This window comes from Culex quinquefasciatus, chromosome 3 (genome assembly GCF_015732765.1).
Source record: "Culex quinquefasciatus strain JHB chromosome 3, VPISU_Cqui_1.0_pri_paternal, whole genome shotgun sequence".
Taxonomy (NCBI): Eukaryota; Metazoa; Arthropoda; class Insecta; order Diptera; family Culicidae; genus Culex; species Culex quinquefasciatus.
This window is the reverse complement of record NC_051863.1, coordinates 187,844,210-187,865,032: the sequence shown is the minus strand read 5'-3', so window position 1 is coordinate 187,865,032 and position 20,823 is coordinate 187,844,210. Positions and strand designations below refer to the sequence as shown.

Here is a 20,823-nt window from a genome sequence, read left to right as displayed (position 1 = left end):
AATCTTTAAAGAAGCTTAAATTAGTTTTCTAAAACCATTGTGTTTTTTCCACAACTATTTTAAGTTGAGAAAATTAACAATTCGTTTTGTGTTTGAAAGAAAACCAGACTAATTTAACAAAATCTATACAAACTATACTTTATCCCCACCCTCCCAGGGGGTAATTCCCCGTAGCCACTGACTAATTGACACCTGCTTGCTTGGTCGTTAAATATGGTACACTGGTGACATGTGGGCAATTCAGGCAATGATTAATTAAACATGGTGTCGTTTGTAACGCCCACACATGGCATCAAGTACGTTTTGCTTTGGCTCTCTCCTTCAAGAATCTCTGATTATTTCTAAAAAAAAAAAATAGCGAGTGTCTAGGATTGGTAAAAATCTATGATTTTTACTTTTCATATTTCAAACATATAATCATATCAACTTTTTTTTAAATTGATTGAATTTAGTAATTAAAAAAGCTTCTGAAATTACGAAATATCTACACAATAAAAATTAACAATAAAAGTTTTAAAAGTATTTCAAGTTATTGTTACTTAAAAAAATCAAAAAGTTGAAATTTTCTACATTTTTTTAATAGATTTTGTTGATGTGAAAGTTGATTGCTCTGACAATGTCTCTTAAAGTTTATTTTGCCTTCCTCACTGAGGTAAGGCTATAATCCTGCTCTAAAAATGAACTTTGTATAAAAACGTCGTAGACCCACCTTCATGTATACATATCGACTCAGAATCGATGTCCGGCTATGTCCAGATCCTCCATCCAACCCATTGTTGGTTAGGTTATGAAATAACCTTTCCAACGAGTTCAAAACATTGAAGATCTGGCAACCCTGTCTCGAGATGTGGTCACTTAAGTGACGTTTATGTACTTTTTTGAAGCCAGATCTCACTCAAATGTATGTAAACTATGTCAGGATCCGCCATTCCACCCATCGTTGGTAAGGTTATCAAAAGACCTTTCCAACGAGTTCAAAACATTGTAGATCTGGCAACCCTGTCTAGAGATATGGTCACTTAAGTGATATTTATGTACTTTTTTATTTCGAATCTAAAAAATAGATGAAATTTTTGCACAATTCCATCATATCAGCCATTGTTGATAATAATTCAGGAAGGCTCCAACCACATAGGTGGATTAAGTTAGCTTTTTGTAAAAATTTAGTTATTCTGAGCGTCACCTAATGATCCCAAATATTTCATTTGATGATGTGTCAATAAAATGTGAATCGATTTTCAATGCAAATTTTTAAATTTCAATTCAATTTAATTAATTTTATTCGTAGAAAATCAGTTCACAATTTCGTATTTCTACGGTGTTGAGATTTTTTCAACTATGATTTACACTGTAATAGATTTTTATATAATTATTACTATAACTTTAATCTAACAATGGAACTGACAAGGGAAGAGATTTTTTTAGATTTACTGCTCATTTTTTTCATATTAATCAAATTATTTAAAAACATTTATATCAAACTTTTCAAAAGTTAGTCTTGCTTTGAGTTATCTCATTGAAAAGAGCAGAAAATTACACTAGATAATCACTTTTTAAATTTGCAAATCGAACTGATAGTATCTTAGATATCGCCAGTCAAAAAACGAGGGTGACACCGAGAAAAAAAAAATCTTGAAAATTAAAAAGCTGTTCGATTAACAAATTCGAAACAAATTATACAAAATTTCAGCATCCCGAAAATATTTTACAGCATACCGTTACGAATTTTTGTTTTCTAATTTGCAAGTCAATCAAACACATTTTTTAAACTTTAATAATTTTTTATTGAAAAGTAAAAAAAATGATTTTTTCCGTGTACCTATTTTTTTCTAAAAAGTCTTAACCATAACCTACAACTTTTTCAAAATCTCCAGTTCAATCAAATAGTTCCTTCTCAAGAAACACATTTTTTAATATTTTTACAAGCCCGCAAAATTTAATGTAGACTTGTATGGAAAATAAACTAATAATGCAATATGGATTCTTTTGACATAGGGAATGTATGACAATGTTTTATCCAAATAAAAAAAAATTGTGAAAATCTAGAGAATCACTCCATTATCTAAATTAACTAATTGGTTTTCAATGACAAAATTAAAAATTAGTTATGTTTTCATCAAACTCGAATAAAAATATACTTTGAAGTAAAAACAATAATCCACGCAGTTGAAAAAAATCGCAAAAAGATTCTCAATGTTTTTGACTCATTGGGATGGTATTTTTTTACCTATCTAAGGCCGATACAAATATTTAAAAAGTTTTTGTCCCTCGGCCCTGGCCGAGGTCAAGGGGGGGGGCAAAAAAAAAATAAAAAAATTTAAAAAATAAGCCATAGTCTTAAAATTTAAATGAAAAAAGTGATTTAAAATGCATTTTACACTAGTTCAGTTGTTTTGCAATCATTAATTTTCCAAAAATCTAAGATCTGACAAAAACAAAAATTGTATCGAAAAAAAAGATTTTGCATCGAAAATTTTCAAAAAATCTTAAGATTTTTTAATAAACCCAAACATGCTAAAAATTATTTTAAAAGCAGGAGAAAGTATTTTAATTTGATTTCAGCTGGTTGCACTTGAATTTTCATTGAAATTTTGAAGTTTATTGTAAAAATCTTTTTTTGCTCCCTGATTTTTCGGGCCAATTTTGAAGGAAGGGGGGACAAAAACTTTAAAAAATATTTGTACCAGCCTAACTGTGGGTCGGATGATGGATCCGGACATAGTTTAAATACATTAAAGTGAGATCCGGCTTCAAAAAAGTACATAAATATCACTTAAGTGGCCATAACATGAGACAGGGTTGCCAAATCTTTATTTTTTTGAACTCGTTGGAAAGGTCTTTTGATAACCCAATCAACAATGGGTCGGATGATGGATCCGGACAAAGTTTAAATACATTTAAGTAAGATCCGGCCTCAAAAAAGTACATAAATATCACTTAAGTTGCCATAACTTGGGACAGGGTTGCCAGATTCTCAATGTTTTGCATTCGTTGGAAAAGTCTTTTGATTACCTAACCAACGATGTATAACATGGTGATATTTGAGTAGATTTCCGATTACTTATCTAACATCCGGATAAATACAAAACACATTTTTATACATAACTTTTGAACTACATATCAAAACTTTATAAAAATCAATTGGTACGTATGGGACCCTAAACCAAATCGTATGCAACTGGTTTGACCAAAATCAGTTCATCCAGTGCTGAGAAAACTCAGTGAGACATTTGTTCAGTTTTCGAATCTGAGTCGATAGGTATACATGAAGGTTGGTCTACGAGCTTTCTGAGAAAAGTTCATTTTTATAGCAGGATTATAGCCTTACCTCAGTGAGGAAGGCAAAACCGTTTAAATTTCCCTATGGCTTGTGGCCACATTTTCCGCACACCTGAGGTGAGTGATGGTGGTTTCACGCAACAACACACACACACACACATACATCACTGCTTGACGCCTACTTTGGGTCGTAAAGCAGGGCACATTCTGTCGACATATGGGCAATTTTAGCACAGTTTGCTTTGATAAGGTTTCTTATGATGGTACGTTAATGTTGCCTACGTAAGTTTTTTTTTTTGTATTTTGTTTATTTCATTATTTGAAGCTTGATTTCTGTTTTATATTTAAACATAAAAAAAATGATATTGAAAAAGCTTCGATGTAAAAAAATTGCAAGCTGTAATATTTCAAAACAAAATAGGACACGATTTTATTCCAAAACAATTTCATAAGCATCAAAGTAGCCACAATAAATCAAAAAGCAAACCCCCTGCAATGAATCACAATCATGCATGCATCGCAATCAGAGTTCCAATTTGTGTGCCAAATTATTCACTCCATTTGCGCTACCTTTCAGTGCAGCAAATCCTAATAATCCTTCATTCAAAATTAATCAATGCATTGCAACATTTTCCGCCAACAATGGGACAATGCTCCACGAGAGGGTGGGAGCATGACATAGAGCACACACATGTTGCCCCCCGTTGACATTCATTCACTTCGGCAAATGAATTTGCTCCGTTTTCACCCGCAGCTGTCAAATAGTCACAATCACGTACCAAGCAAATACATTAGGGTGACGTTAAAAAAAAGTTCTATAAGAAAAAATGCACCAAAGTAACTTTAAACATAATTTTAGTAACTTGTGGGAAAAATCAGAGAAATCTAGTCAAATTTTGGTTGTTTTTCACCCTAATACACAAACACACCCACTAACATGGTGAACTCGAGTTGATGACGCAGACAACAACCACCGGAGGATTCCGAAAACCTTTTCCCTTCGTATTCCCAGGACTTCCTCCCCCCCCCCCCCCCTCTTTGTCCCTCCTAGCAGTTGGGTTCATTGTTGGAGTCTCCCCGGAGGGGGCGGGATGGCAAAAAGCCATGTAATATTAAAGTATCCCCGGTGACAACGTTTGCCAGAAGAACCGTAACCTACCCCCTCGTTTACCCTTTTCCAGATTAAATTCTGTGCTCACCACAGGATACATGTGTTTTGAATTTGTTCGGGGATTCACGTGGGATTATCCCAACTTAATGGGAGAATTAATGTTCTAAACTTGGAAAGTGACAAAAAGATTTTTTTTTTTTTTTTTGAAAAACGTAGTTCACGGGCAACCTACAAACTTCATCTTTAAATACTTGATCAGAATGCTTCTTCATTGTGCATTCCGGTGCAAGCGGAACTTTTTCAATTTTCTCGCAAAGTGCATCTTCTGATAAGATGTCCTTCAAAGTTCATGGGGAAAAAACGCTCGGAACTCACACTGCGGACTCAATCAGGTTGGTGTTGTTGTGGCATTGCCGAGGAGGAAAGTATTGATTCGAACAAGCGGATTCAGATAAAGAGTGAATGGAAAAAGGGGGAAAAATAAAAGCTTCCAGCACTGTTGAATTATAAAGTTAACGGGGAAGCGGCAGCCCCATATCGTTAATGTTGCATTGGAAGGTACCCTATCCGAAAGAGAGAGTAATGTAAAGAGGATGCAGTTTAAAGTCAAACTACTCGAGCAAGTTCATTACTTTCGTCCTGCCAACTGAGAGAGAGAGAGAAAGAGAGTGAGAGGTTAAAAGCCCCTGAAGAAAATTAGAATATACATTTTTAATAAGAATACCACGTCCGCTACCTTGAGGGGTCTACAGCCACATAACTGTGGTTCTAATCTGTGACCGGGAAAAGTAGGTCAGGAATGTTTTTCCCGACCCTAAGGTCGTCGCCATCGTGCTAACTTGTCGTACGTGCATTTTGGGCCAAATTGAGTTAAGAACGCCATTTTGTGTAGCTCACAATACCTCACCTTTTGACCTTCACAGATCCCCAAAATTCAATTTCAATCCTGAGATATACAACAAAAACCAAAAAAACTCCGTGCATTTTTGTCACTTTACATATGAAAGTAGTTTCAATCTTGTCGTGCTATCTTGTCACTCCATGAAAATTGATGTAAGTGCGACAAAAGGCTAAAGGGATTTCAGGCCAGGAAAGTCAGGATCCGTTTGTCGCACGTACAAGCTAGACTACCGTAAACATTTGTAATTATAACTCGGGACTCCAGCAACCAACTTCAACCAAACTTTGGGACAATGCACAGAATAGTGAGCCAAACAAAATGTGTTTGTTATTGTTTACATTGCGTGCTCTCGTTTTTGTATATTCAAGGTCAAACATTAAAACGCGTTTTTCTCGGAACGTCAAAATGGCGGGTGCGACAAGATAGCACGACGACGTCGAGGTGACGTTTTTTTTTCAATTAGCTCTTGAAAACTTGACGCGCTTCTGGACAGAAAACAGGTTAAGCCGATTAGGGGGGTCCTTCACTGCTGGCTTGAAGATTGGATTTCAACAGGTAAACAACACACTTGAAGGAGGAGCTTGAGCGATTTAATATCCCGAGCGTGACCCGGCATAGAATAACAGCCTTACCTTGTACTTTGAGCAGCTTCTTTTTTTGTTTATAGTTGAAGTTTTAAAAAAAAATTATTATTTATCAATTCAATATTTTTAAACAATTTCAACAATTTTTTCATGGTCTCAGCTGAACAGTTTACACCGGTTTATATTAGGGCTTTATGAATTCTCAAAACTTAGTTTCAAATCTAAGATATTTTAAAAGCTCTTACAGTACATTAAAAATTTATGTTAATTTGGAAGCTGTAATTTTGGATGGTTGAGTATAACCTCTTTAATGATGAAATGATACCTAAATTTAGACTGAAAAAGTGTCATTACACCAGAAAAGTGGTGAAATTAACATTTTCAGAAGAGACCGTCCATAAACCACGTGGACACGTTTTTGGAAATTTCAGACCAGTTTTTGTTTGATTCAATTAATATAAAATCGAAAAATTTTACAATGCTTTTCCAAAAAAAGCTTTTGAAAGCAACAACTTTAAAAAGATTTAATTGATTTAATTTAAACTTATTTTTTCAGCGATTGACCACGCCCTAAACAAACAATATTTGTTTTGTATGAAAATTTTCCACGAGGGGGGAGGGGGGATTGGTCTTGGATTTCAAAAAAGTGTCCACGTGGTTTGTGAATGGTCCCTTGATTAATTTTTTTGTCATAATAATTACAAAAAAATATGCTGAAAATTAACTTTTCATAAAAAAATATGAACCTGACAAAGAGTGGAAGAATGCAGTTTTGAACATGAAATAATATGACTAATTTTTTTCTGCTCCTATACCATTTTGATAGGTGTGCAAAAACTCACGAAAATAAAGAAAATGCCTGTATAAAAATATAAATAAAAAATTTATAAAAATTAAATAAACTATTTAAAAAAAATAAAAAATAACCTCCCATCCCAAATTGATAAAATACAAAATAACCCTTAGAATATTTTTAAGAATAACAAACATAAAAAACAATCTAAACTAAAACTCTCCACGAAATCAGCCGATTTTGACCAATTTAATTTTTTGTATTTTTTAATTTGGCTCAAACTTTGTAGGGGCCTTCCCTATGACCAAATAAGCTATTTTGTGTCATTGATTCACCCATACCAGTCTCCATAACATTTTGGCTGCTGTCCATACAAAAATGGTACGTAAATATTCAAACAGCTGTAACATTTGAGTGAATTTTCTGATCAATTTGGTGTCTTCGGCAAAGTTGTAGGTATTGTTGAGGACTTTTGAGAAAAAAATTAGGTAAACGGAAAAAAAAATTGCAGATTTTTTATCAACTTTTTTTTTCACTAAAACTCAATTTCCCAAAATACGTATTTTTTTATTTTCGAGATTTTTTGATATGTTTTAGGAGACAAAAACCCTCAATTTTTAAGCCATAGAGAAACAACAACCCACCATTTTCTAATGTCGATATCTCAGTAACTAATGGTCCGATTTTCAATGTTAAAATATGAAATATTCGTGAAATTTTCTGAACTTTTCGAAAAAAATATTTTGAAAATTTTTAAACTAACATTTTAAAAGGGCCAAACATTGAACATTACGCCCCCTTATAATGCTAGTCTTAATTTTTTTTTAAATATTTGTTTCGAAAAGATCGGAAAATTTTACGAATATTTCTTATTTTAACATTGAAAATCGGATCATTAATTGCTGAAATATCGACATTAGAAAATGGTGGTTTTGGTGAGACTTCGAAAACTTCAATTTTCGTGTTTCATTTTCTTAAAGCGGCTGTATCTCAGCAACCAGAGGTCCAATCTTCATGTCTTTTAGACAATTTTATAGCAAATTTGCTGAATTTATCAAAAAATATTTATTTGGAAATGGCCACTCATGGTCACTATTTTTTAAAATCGAAAAACTGCAAATATGTCGCTAAAATTAAACTTTCGGTGGCTATAACTTGAAAACAGAGTCCTTTATCAAAAAATCTGTAAAGTACTTTTCAATTTCAAATTCAATTTTACCTTAAAAAAATTAAGTCAAATTGGTTTTTGCATGAAATTTCGATTTTTTCCAAAAATCACTATTTTTTCAAAAATTCATAACTCGGCGACAGATTTTTTGACCACACTTCTCTGTAACTCAAAAGTTGCGAGTTTTTGTCCCCTAAAACATATCAAAAAATCTCAAAAATAAAAAAATACGTATTGTGGGAAATTGAGTTTTTGTGAAAAAAGGTATATTAAAAAATCAGCAATTCTTTTTCCGTGTACCTAGTTTTTTCTCAATAGTCCTCAACAATACCTACAACTTTGCCGAAGACACCAAATTAGTCAGAAAATTCACTCAAAAGCTACTTATTTTGTCATAGGGAAGGCCCCCACAAAGTTTGAGCCAAATAAAAAAATACATATAAAATCAATTTCCAGTTTTGGTAGAGAATTACTCTAATAAAAAATGCATAGGCTAACAGAAATTAATATTATTTTGATAAAAAAAAAAACTAATTTTACATTTATCTTTCAAAGCTTTGGTGAGTTGTAAAGATACGACTTAAGCTGAAAAATTGGATATTTTACCATTTTTTACAATTTCAAAAACAATTTTGAAATGTTTTTTTCCAGCAAAACGTTAATTTTCCTGCTTGTGTTTGGCGTTTATGTTTGTGTTTAAACTTAACAACCAAAACATTGTCTAAACGTCTTACTTTTCGATACAAGTGCTGAGCAATTCTCTACGAAATCGGTCTTTTTTCTTCAATTTTAATTTTTGTATTTTTTAATCCGGCTGAAACTTTTTTGGTGCCTTCGGTATGCCCAAAGAAGCCATTTTGCATCATTAGTTTGTCCATATAATTTTCCATACAAATTCGGCAGCTGTCCATACAAAAATGATGTATGAAAATTCAAAAATCTGTATCTTTTGAAGGAATTTTTGATCGATTTGGTGTCTTCGGCAAAGTTGTAGGTATGGATACGGACTACACTGGAAAAATAATACACGGTAAAAAAATTTGGTGATTTTTTATTTAACTTTTATCACTAAAACTTGATTTACAAAAAAATATTTTTAATTTTTTTATTTTTGATATGTTTTAGAAGACATAAAATGCCAACTTTTCAGAAATTTCCAGGTTGTGCAAAAATCACTGACCGAGTTATGAATTTTTAATCAATACTGATTTTTCAAAAATCGAAATTTTGGTCGTAAAATTTTCAACTTCATTTTTCGATGTAAAATCAAATTTGCAATCAAAAGTACTTTACTAAAATTTTGATAAAGTGCACCGTTTTCAAGTTATAGCCATATTTAAGTGACTTTTTGAAAATAGTCGCAGTTTTCATTTTTAAATTAGTGCACATGTTTGCCCAGTTTTGAAAAAATTTTTTAAAAGCTGAGAAAATTCTCTATATTTTGCTTATTCGGACTATGTTGATACGACCTTTAGTTGCTGAGATATTGCAATGCAAAGGTTTAAAAACAGGAAAATTGATGTTTTCTAAGTTTCACCCAAACAACCCACCATTTTCTATCGTCAATATCTCAGCAACTAATGGTCCGATTTTCAATGTTAATATATGAAACAATTGTGAAATTTTCCGATCTTTTCGAAAAAATATTTTTGGAATTTTCAAATCAAGACAAACATTTTAAAAGGGCGTAATATTGAATGTTTGGCCTTTGTGAAATGTTAGTCTTGATTTGAAAATTCCAAAATATTTTTTCGAAGAGATCGGAAAATTTCACAAATGTTTCATATATTAACATTGAAAATCGGACCATTAGTTGCTGAGATATTGACGATAGAAAATGGTGGGTTGTTTGGGTGAAACAGAAAACATCAATTTTCCTGTTTTTAAACCTTTGCATTGCAATATCTCAGCAACTAAAGGTCGTATCAACAAAGTCCAAATAAGCAAAATATAGAGAATTTTCTCAGCTTTTCAAAAATATTTTTTCAAAACTGGGCAAACATGTGCACTAATTTAAAATGAAAACTGCCATTTTTTCAAAAAGTCACTTAAATATGGCTATAACTTGAAAACGGTGCACTTTATCAAAATTTCAGTAAAGTACTTTTTGATTGCAAATTTGATTTTACATCGAAAAATGAAGTTGAAAAATTTTACGACAAAATTTCGATTTTTGAAAAATCAGTATTGATTAAAAATTCATAACTCGGTCAGTGATTTTTGCACAACCTGAAATTTCTGAAAAGTTGGCATTTTATGCCTTCTAAAACATATCAAAAAAAAAAAATTAAAAATAGTGTTTTTTGTAAATCAAGTTTTAGTGATAAAAGTTAAATAAAAAATCACCAAATTTTTTTACCGTGTATTATTTTTTCCAGTGTAGTCCGTATCCATACCTACAACTTTGCCGAAGACACCAAATCGATCAAAAATTCCTTCAAAAGATACAGATTTTTGAATTTTCATACATCATTTTTGTATGGACAGCTGCCGAATTTGTATGGAAAATTATATGGACAAACTAATGATGCAAAATGGCTTCTTTGGGCATACCGAAGGCACCAAAAAAGTTTCAGTCGGATTAAAAAATACAAAAAAAATCGAATGACCGAAATCCTAGAGAACTGCTCTGCTGTAAAAAAGAACGTTTCAGCTCTGAAATGGGTAGGGTGATTAATTTTCCTGGGTTGTGAATTTCCCCGTGTACAGGGGAATTCCCGGGTTCCCGGGATATGTTTGAATTTTGAAATGGTATTGAAACAATTTTTCAAAACAATTGTAAAAAAAAATCAAGCTTAGTAAAACATGTTTATGATGATATAGGCCCAATATACATTGTATTGCCTTAAAGATTTTTTTTAAGTTCATTTGAGATTCGGTGGATTCAGACTAATTAAAAAATAAAATGCAATCTGTGTATAACATTTTAATATTTTCACTAATATATGTAATACGTTAATAAATAAATATTTGCAACACTTGTGGAATTGATAAAATTTTATTAGAAAAAGCTAATTGAAGATTTTCGTTTTTTTTCATTTCTTTCAAATAAAATTCAACATAATTTTCTTGCAAAACATACTTGACCAAACTAAACGCCGAGCAACCAAGTGGACCACGACACCTCCCCTAGTACTACTCTGGTTGTGCTCGTAAAAGCAGCCGGGGCGGTACGTGATAAGATCGACTAACCATTCTGGACGGAGACCACTAAATTATGCACGGACACACACACAAGCCTTGCTTCATTTTCTGTCTAGCAGCTTTTTTTTTTTTTTGCTGTATTTTGCTCCGAGTTTTTTTGCTGGAACAGTGTCGTTGCAATCAAACATCGAAATGGCATGGAAAATAGTACTACTCATACTAAAGAGAACCGTCGGTTGGGGGTCAGTGGGGTAAATTGTTTAAGCATTTGTTTTTAATTTAGCTTTTAATCAAGTAAAAAATATCGACTTCAGGAAGATAAAATAATAAAATGAGTTTAGACCCAGAGTTCAGAAGAGACGCGGTTCGATCTTGGCCCCGTGCGCACAAAATTTGATTACGGTCTCTTTCGCGCTGGATTCAATTATGCCCCGTGCCAAAAACCGCCTCAAAATGCTCCAAGTGTACACTGTTCACCGAAAAAAAGGTCAAGGATATGGTGGTGCTGGTGATGTGGTTTGGTAAGCGAGAAACTTGATTGCAATTCAAGTGCGCCAAGTGACCGTCAGAGTAGGCGCCTTTAAAGAGAGTCGACGTTGTTTGAAGTCCTGCTTTGACTAGCAAGAGTGCGCTAGTGAATGACCATTTCACGCCCTTGGTCGGAGACAAACCGTCCATGTCATGCCTACTCGGACGGTTAAAAAGTCGTAACGCTGCTCTTGAAATTGCCTCCCAGGTGCCGAGATTAGATTGCTGGGTAAAGGGTTGCGGTCTCTCGTTAAACAAACATTAGCCTTTAAATTTGAATTTGGTTACTCGCACACTTTTCTCGACGTTATGTACCATTTTGTACTAGCAGGTTAAAGTGACCCGTAAAACAACAAATTACAAACAATGAACTCTTCCTACCGTCACTTTGTCGAGAACTAAATCAGAAAAGTTTTCGTCACCACAAAAGAAAGGATCATCCCCCACCAGACAAATCTAATTAGGACTCTCGTACAACATCCATTATGCGGCTTTTCTTACAATGTTCCGACATTGCCGGTGGTGAAACTTTATTTCTCATTTTTCATTTTCCCAGTTTGTTTTTCAGCTCATACAAACACGAAAAAAAACAGTCTTGAAAAGCTAACCAAGGCGTGACGGATTAGCCGTTATGAAACTCCCACACAAATTGAAACAATGGGAAGAAAATTAGAATTTTAATCCCTCACTCTGAGGATGCAATTTCCGAAAAGTGATTAATTAACAAAAAAAATATAAACCAAACATTTAACTATGCTTCCCTTGCATATGTACTGTACTTATGGGAAGATGATTTAAACATTAGTTTTCCGTTTTAAGTTTTGCGATATTCGATTACCCGAAAGACTGAGGAAATTGTAGTCTGAATTTTATTTGCAAGTTTTAGATGTATAAAGCTTGTAAAAATATATTAAAAGTTTTTTCAGCGCCCCCAGAAATGAACGGAATCGTCTGGAGAACAATTTTCCCTAAGAGACCATGTCGTTTCGTTCAACCCCCATCGAGCTCAACGGAAATACATCCGGGGTTTTCGGAACCAACGGTTTTCCCCAGAAAAGCATCAAATTTTCCTTAGCATGCTATGAATGCTTGATGAACACCGCGACGCCACATGTCAAACAGCTACCACGTGATTGTAAAATTTGCACCATAACAGTTTTTTTTTCATATTTGGAGGTTTAGAATACAGCTTAATAGTATCAGGATCACCATAAATGATAATTCTATAGTTCAAAAAGTATTCATAGCGTGCAAAGGAGAATTTGATGCTTTTTTGGGGAAAACCGTTGGTTCCGAAAACCCCGGATGTATTGCCGTTGAGCTCGATGGGGGTTGAACGAATCGACCTAGTCTCTTAGGAAAAGTTGTTCTCCAGACGATTCCGCTCATTTCTGGCCATCCTAGAAGTTTCTACATGTTTTCCCAGGCCTGTAGGAGCGAATGAACGAAAATTCAAAATTTCCCATAGTAATTTCCATGTAAACTTAAACCCGCTTGAGACAAGCCAGTTTTCGACCAAATCAGCTGAAATTTGGCGTGAGAGTCTCTATGGGTATGCCCTACAAGGGTAACCACACCAGAACTTGATCTGTGTATGTTTGTGTGTGTATGTATGTGTGTGTATGTATTAGGGTGGGTACGTTTTTCAAAAAGTTCTCGGATCAAGTTTTAGTATGGTTCCCCTTGTAGGGCATGCCCATAGGGACTTTCATGCCAAATATCAGCTCATTTGGTTGTAAACTGGCTGCGCGCATCAGGGTTAAAGTTTACATGGGAATTACCATGGGAAATTGGAACTTTTTGTTCAAGCGCTCCTACAGGTCTGGGAAAATAACGCGCCAACTTCTGGTATGGTCAGGCACATGGGGAATGGTCTGGAGAACACTTTTCCCGAAGAGAGCATATGGATTCGTTGTCCCTAGACCTGGCGCATCGGCAAACAATCCGATGTCTCCGGAATCAACGGTTTTCCATGAAAAAGCATCAAATTTTCCTTAGCATGCTATGAAAGCATGATGAACACCGCGACGCCATACGTCAGGCAGCTACGACGAGAAACGGCTGGAATATTCAACTGCAAACCTTCTTTTAACTAGAAAATGATCATTTCGAGTAATCCTGATATTATTTAGTCGAATTCAGAATCTTTGCATAGCAAATTTGTATTTTTTTGCAAATATTTCAACCACGTGGTAGCTGCCTGACGTATGGCGTCGCGGTGTTCATCATGCTTTCATAGCATGCTAAGGAAAATTTGATGCTTTTTCATGGAAAACCGTTGATTCCGGAGACATCGGATTGTTTGCCGATGCGCCAGGTCTAGGGACAACGAATCCATATGCTCTCTTCGGGAAAAGTGTTCTCCAGACCATTCCCCTTAGGCCTGACCACACCAGAAGTTGGCGCGTGATTTTCCCAGACCTGTAGGAGCGTTTGAACAAAAAGTTCCAATTTCCCATAGTAATTCCCATGTAAACTTTAACCTCGATGTGCGCAGCCAGTTTACAACCAAATGAGCTGATATTTGGCATGAAAGTCCCTATGGGCATGCCCTACAAGGGGAACCATACTAAAACTTGATCCGAGAACTTTTTGAAAAACGTACCCACCCTAGTATGTATATATGTGCCCAAAATTCTCACTGAGTTTTCTCAGCACTGGCTGAACCGATTTTTATCGAACCAGTTGCATTCGACTTGATTTAAGGTCCCATACATCGCTATTGAATTGTTTGAAGTTTCGATAAGTAGTTCAAAAGTTATATATAAAAATGTCTTTTCACATATATCCGGATCCCACTTATATGCATAAAAACCATGTCCGGATCCATCATCCGACCCATCGTTGGTTAGGTTATCGAAAGACCTTTCCAACGAGTCCAAAATATTGAAGATCTGGCAACCCTGTCTCGAGATATGGCCTTTTAAGTGATATTTATGTACATTTTTATTCCAGATCTAAAAAAAAATAGATGAAATTTGTATCCAACCCCATCATATCACCCATTGTTGATAATGAGTGAGGAAGGCTCCAACCACATAGGTGGATTAAGTTAGTTTTTTATAGTAATACTTATTTGGTTTGGAGAGCTGACAAATTGTATCGAGACTTGCATGGACGAAACAATGTTGCAAATGGCTTTTGTGGACAAAGCATTGAAGAAATGAGGAATGAAAAGATTATGTTTCAAACACATAAAATTGCAATGAACTATCAAATTGCCCAAACGTAGTGAATTGTTCACAAGCAATAAAAATGAACAACTGTGGGTTAATTTATGCATGCTTTTTTTTCTATTTCTCAAATAAAGGAAAATTGCACTTGCTCCAAACAATTTCATTTCCATGCACCTTTCCAACGAGGCCTCTGCCAGAACCGGGCTGCGTGTGCATCCGGAGGCTCATCCGTTCCGCCCTCGCCGGAAGCACTTTGTCGTGGAGTTTCCGCTTATTTTTCGCCTAAAATTGGAACAACGGAGCGTGGCCAAACAAGAGGGAGGGGCAGGACGAAAAAACACCACGCGCGCTTTTCATCAGTCATGTTATTACGAATTTTCGCGCTTTTCCTTCTGGACATGGGGTGGGAAGTAGTGAGCAAGTAAAGGCCAAGGTGAAGGGGAGTGCCGCCGGAAAACACATGATTTTGGGAAGCAAGGCGTTGATGGCGGTGGCGGGGGTGTTTGGTGCCCTGGAAAAATATATTTGTATGTATGGTGATGTTGATGTCGGTGTCGAAGTCGGTGCCCTGGAGCATGTAAGCTGTGTTGATGCGGGCTTGTAATGGCAACAGGGAGAGAGGATTATGTATTTGTCGCGTTTCATGCTGGAGAGGGTTACTGAATATTTTATTGCAATTTAAAAAGAGTAAAATTTTCAACAATTACAATTCATTTGTTCATTAATTCAATTTCTGGTACGAACTATAAAATATTTTTTTCTGAATTTTAATTATTTTAGTTCGTGGAATTCATTCTTAGTAACCCCAACCCTCCCCCAACAACACCATCACCAGTCCCAACATGGCCCATAACCGAGCATAAATATGTTTTCCCCCGTGAGTAAGTGCCGCCCTCGCATTCTGGAGCAGCAAGCTCACCAGGAAGAGTCGTCGAGTTGAGTCGAGTCGCGCGATAAAATTTTATCCCTTTATCGTCATCCTGGTTCTGGTAGCTGCTCCGATCCGGTATCTGCCAGGACTTAGTTTGTCGCAAACCGTCGAGAAAGTCGCAAGCTTTCTGGGAAAGCTTCCTCCGCGTCCCAAAAAGTTATGCAATTGAGTTCGGTCAAGTTTAGCGGTGTTGAGTGAGACAAATTTTGCCTAAGGCAACTAAATCATCGTTTCGTGCCGTTTTTCCCCCTTCTAAAAAAAATCGCTAAGCGATTTTCGGGGGGTTGTCGTCGCAGCTAAACATCTCGATTTAGCACGTTGTTATCCGCGGGGCACGTGACTCGGCGATCGGCTGCGAATCGCTAATCGTGTTTTGTGTCGAAAATCTAGCAAATGTTCAGCCGCTTTTGGCAGTAATCAGCATTATCGGGGGGGTCGGCCGTCCGTGGTGACCGTGTGGCAAGGTTTAGTCTTCTCCAACCGGGGCAAGGTGAAGTTGAGGTGTTGGCAACCCGTCGCAATCAGGTAATTGAAATTTGGTTTACGAGCCCTGGGGCACAATCTGCTGGCAATATCGGAGTTTTGATTGAAATATGATCAGTTAATTGTTATTTCATTAATTTTGAAATTTTAGAAAAGTGCTCTTTTGATTAAAGTTTTTATTTTACAAAAATGAATTATATATTCTCAACAAGCTCAACCATTTTCAAGTAATCGCAGTTTTAGTGAAAAAAGCTGTTTTCCGGTTTCGAAATGTTATTGTTTTAACGTGCAGTGCAACGAAAAGCCAAGGTTTTCTTTTCAAAAATAAAAAACTTATCTCGGAATCTTGTCGATGAAACATTACAATTTTTACATATTTTATGTAAAATTATACGAAAAATTCGATAAACATATTTTCAAATATAGCCTCTTTGGTCTCTAGACCTCCAAAACCAATTAAAATTTCATACGACCTTTTAACATTCTTGAAACTCCAAACATTTTTCTTTAAAAGACTTATCTAATCCCTTTCATTTAAGTCCAAGAAAGCTAAAATCGATTGAAAAAGCCGTAGAGTTTTGATTTTTTTTTTTCAAAATTGTGTTTTTTTTTGAAAATTGACGTAAATGACCCTAACACGGTCCCACTCTAATTTTTAGCCCGTTCGGAAAACATTTTTTTTTCATAATGTTTTCGTAGAGAATTGCTGTAACACTTTTAAATTTGCTACGCTCTAAAAAAGGTAATTCGAAATAGCTTTTAATGCTCAAGAAGATTTTGTTTGATTGGTGTAATTTTTAAAAGTTACTTAAATGTGTTATCGTCTGTTATAGCCGATAAAAACATTGTGTATGGATAACGATAGCAATAATCTTACGTAATCGCAGAACGAAAAGAATATCATACAAGTAGGTTGTACAAAAGACTGTTAGAAATAAATCAGTTAGTTTTTGATAACTTAAGCGATTCCTTCATAAAAGAGTTAATATGATTTAATTGTTACACGATAATGATGTACTTAATGTGGGTAGTTCAAAATGCTTTTCTGCATAATGGCGCTCAAGTCACATAATCCAATGAATTAAATTGCTGATTTCGCATTCCTCATGTAAATTTTTATGTACAAGGGTTAAAAACAACATCAAAAACCATTTGTAATCACTTTTTTCATTTTTTTACAAAAAAAATAATTGACGAGGCAACTCTTTTTTTATTGATCAACTATGCTCCCCTTGGAACAAGCTTTCAAGAAGAACCTTTTTCTGTCAAGAAGGCCATGAGGTTAATTTTTTAAATGGATTTAAAAATCTATTTTAAATCCTTTGCGGACAGTTATGGATTTCGCTCGGTTTTATACCACCTTTTTCCTAGATTTGAAGATTTGAAACAAACAATTTCTATGCTACCAAGTCAGTATCAGAAACATTCATAGTTGTAAGGAAAACCGAAATCTCTATACAAGCACAAAAGAAACAAAATTGTTACATGCTATCTCGAAAAATAAAAATTGAATCGAATTGAAATCCTATGCAGTTGTACAAAAGGTCATTGTATTCAGAAAAATAAGCTTTATCGATTTGAACAATAATATCAATATTAAAGCTTAATATTAGCACCCAATTACTGTATTGAAAACTATGCAGAAAGTTGTTAAACTTAAACATGACGGCAGTAGCTGTAAAATTGATGTTTTCAAATGGCAAACGGAAATATCCTTTTCCTAAAAATTGGAAAAGTCACATCAAATGAGTCAAACCATCAAACCCAAGAAATTACAAAAAAAATCATATGTTCTTTTTCTAATTATTTCTGAAAATTTTAAATTTATTAAACTACATGGATTTTTGACATAACATTTCATTCAAAAATCGTTTGCAATTCCGCTGTGAAACTGTCATCTTTTCCTGTCCTTTTGGATAGGGCGTAAAATTTTCCCGGGTTTTGAATTCCCCGGGAAACCGGAAAAATATGAGTTGAAGTAGTCATAAAATTATGTTTTCATTATATTTGGTATGTAGCATAAATCATAGAACTAGCTCAATACAGTTAATTGGTGATAAGCTACTCTTCAATCTGAATAAGAACAGCAGTCTTTAGATAGTTCAAAACGCATTCAATAAATTTGTTTTTGTTCTTTGATGTGCTTTGGAATTTAAATTTACCACATTTTAAAATATATTTCTTTTATTAATTTATTTATGCAATGTCATTGAAGCTGTCTAAAAAAACAAGAAACAAAATCAAATAAAATTTTACCAGACAATGTAATACTTTGAATAAGTTAAAAATGTTATGTTTTATATTTAACACATATTTAAAAAATTATCTTTAAATCACTTGGAGATCATCGGAACTGCAGTCTGAATAGGTACAGGAGATCTTAGAGCAATACAATTGGAAATCAGTGTACTAATTGAATTGTTCTATTCCTGTTGTAACCGAAATCAATCAAAAGAATCAGAACATTTTGCAAAACAAAAAAATAGCTAAAACAGCTGTCTAAATTCGTTACTTTTGTCCTGATTTGCTCCAGATGCCGGTTTTTGATGAAAAATTAGATTATTTTTTTTAAGTTAAGATATTTTTTCAATTTTAAAGTCATAAATATACGTAAATATAATATAAAGTATTTTTTCTAATACATAAAATTTCATAAAAAATATTTAAGGCGCAGAGCATTTTGCGGATCTGTTAGCTTTAACTTCAACAAATTGTCCTTAAAATCCAAAGTGGTCCAATGGGTGCTTAAAAGTTGAACTTTTCTACACTTGTATCGAAAAGCATTTTTTTTTTGTTTTTAACGGTATATTTACTTAAGGCTCTGGAAGGCATCATTCGAGATCGGTCATTTGGCGGCTATGTTTGTTTTAGAAAAACATTCAATTCTCGATTCAGAATGTATCAATCAAAAAATGGTTTTCTGTGAGTTGTTAGTAGAAGCATTTCACATATCGTGATTATCTTTTTATTTCAATTTACTATTTATGAATCCTGAATTCAGAATCATCATTGACAGTCATTGGCCCAAAAGTGTCAGACACCATCTTCCACCTTAACACATACATGATTGACATAAAATGTATTTCAAAAAGCGTTTTTTGGAATTACAAAAAATGTTGTAAGCAACTTGTTGCAAAATATGATTTTTTCAGCACGCGTCATATTTATTCAATGCGATATACCTCGTTGGATAAATGTACGATTCGTGCTGAAAAAAAAACTGCTTTTTGCAACTTGGAGCATAAATTACTATTCCGTTACAATTTTTGTTTTCGTCAAATTTGACATTTTTGAAAACTAATGATTGCAAAACATCTAAACCTGGGTGATGAATACCGTAGTAACAATTCAATAGGGCGAATCTGCGTTTGTAAACAAGCAGTCTATCCCCCTCTTACTTTACGTGAACTGTCACTTGAACAAAAGGGATAGATTGCTTGTTTACAAACGCAGATTCGCCCTAATGAACTGTTACTTTGGAATAGAGAGAATGCGTAACGTGATTTTCGAATGATCCCACTTTGTTTACATCTACAAAGTTGAAGGCTGTTCAAACACAAGCATGACTTTTTTCTTACTTGTAAATGAACTGTTCTGTAATCAGTAGTATGTGTTTAATTTTGTCTAGATTTTGACATTTTTTGCTGGAAAATTGACTCATTTTGATCGGTTAGAATAGATTTTATACGGGTGACGAAGAACTGCGGCGAGATTGTCATTATGCGATACCACTGATAAATTTCCTAGCTGATTATGGAATCTGAAACTTTTCCTGGTCCAGCGAAAAAAATGTCTCTAATTCTAGCAGAGCTGATCCAACAAGCAGAGAAGATTTTTACTAAACCAGGTTTTCAAACGGAATCAGGAGATCGCAGCAATCCTTGGTCGCGGTTAGTTGACAAGAATTTGCGCTCCGCGTTTTTTTGGTTTCTCCTCGTTTCGAATTTTTCATCGTGACGTTTTACGGTTCGCGATTTTTAGACTTACCGGCGGGACAGTTCCGTGAGAAGTTCTTTCGGTAGTGTAGTGTTTTGAGTGGTACAAGAATTCAGACATATTTTTGCAGGTTTTCATTGGGTGTTGTGAAGAAGTGATACTTTGAGGAGAAATCTCGGTCACCGAACGGAGTTTTTTGGAGCCATTTGTTACATTTTGGTCAGAAATTCCTGCCGATACAGGAAAATGGGTGGATTTTCCAAGTTTCCAAGTTTTTATTGTTGTAAAGTTGTGAAAATTGCTGAGAAAAATGTTGAAGGAGTTGAGCAGTGAGTGAAGAGGGCGGGGGTAGGCAACGTTTGCTGAGATTGGCGGCTCGATTTCTGAGCGGCTCAAAATGCAGGCGGCTCGAGTAGTCGCCGGATTCGTGACGAAATAGTGAATGTAATCGCTGCCGGTTTGACGGATGTTGCTGCTTTTCAGGTGAGAAACTTCCAATTGGAAATATGGAGCAGCCGTGACTGACTGGTTACGGTGTTCGCTTTGTAAGCGAATGATCCTGGGTTCGATTCCCATCTGCTCCAAACGAGAAAGATCAGGAAAGATGATTTTTTGAAACTCTAAACATGAACGAAACATCAAAGTCGCTCGAACCGGGGTTCGATCCCCCGTCCTTTGGATTGGTAGAATTAAGAATACCGCTACTACAAACTATATACGTGCTGGGTCTTTGTCCATTTGACAAGGACTCGGAAGTGCTAAATAACGTTTGAATCCGATTGATACAAA

General features: G+C 34.9%; 1 protein-coding gene across 7 annotated transcripts in view; it reads left to right on the top strand.

The window, feature by feature from the left end:
• The window catches only part of LOC6041058 (multiple C2 and transmembrane domain-containing protein), a 105,400-nt gene that overhangs the window by 26,407 nt on the left and 58,170 nt on the right, over positions 1-20,823 (top strand). The window lies entirely within an intron of this gene.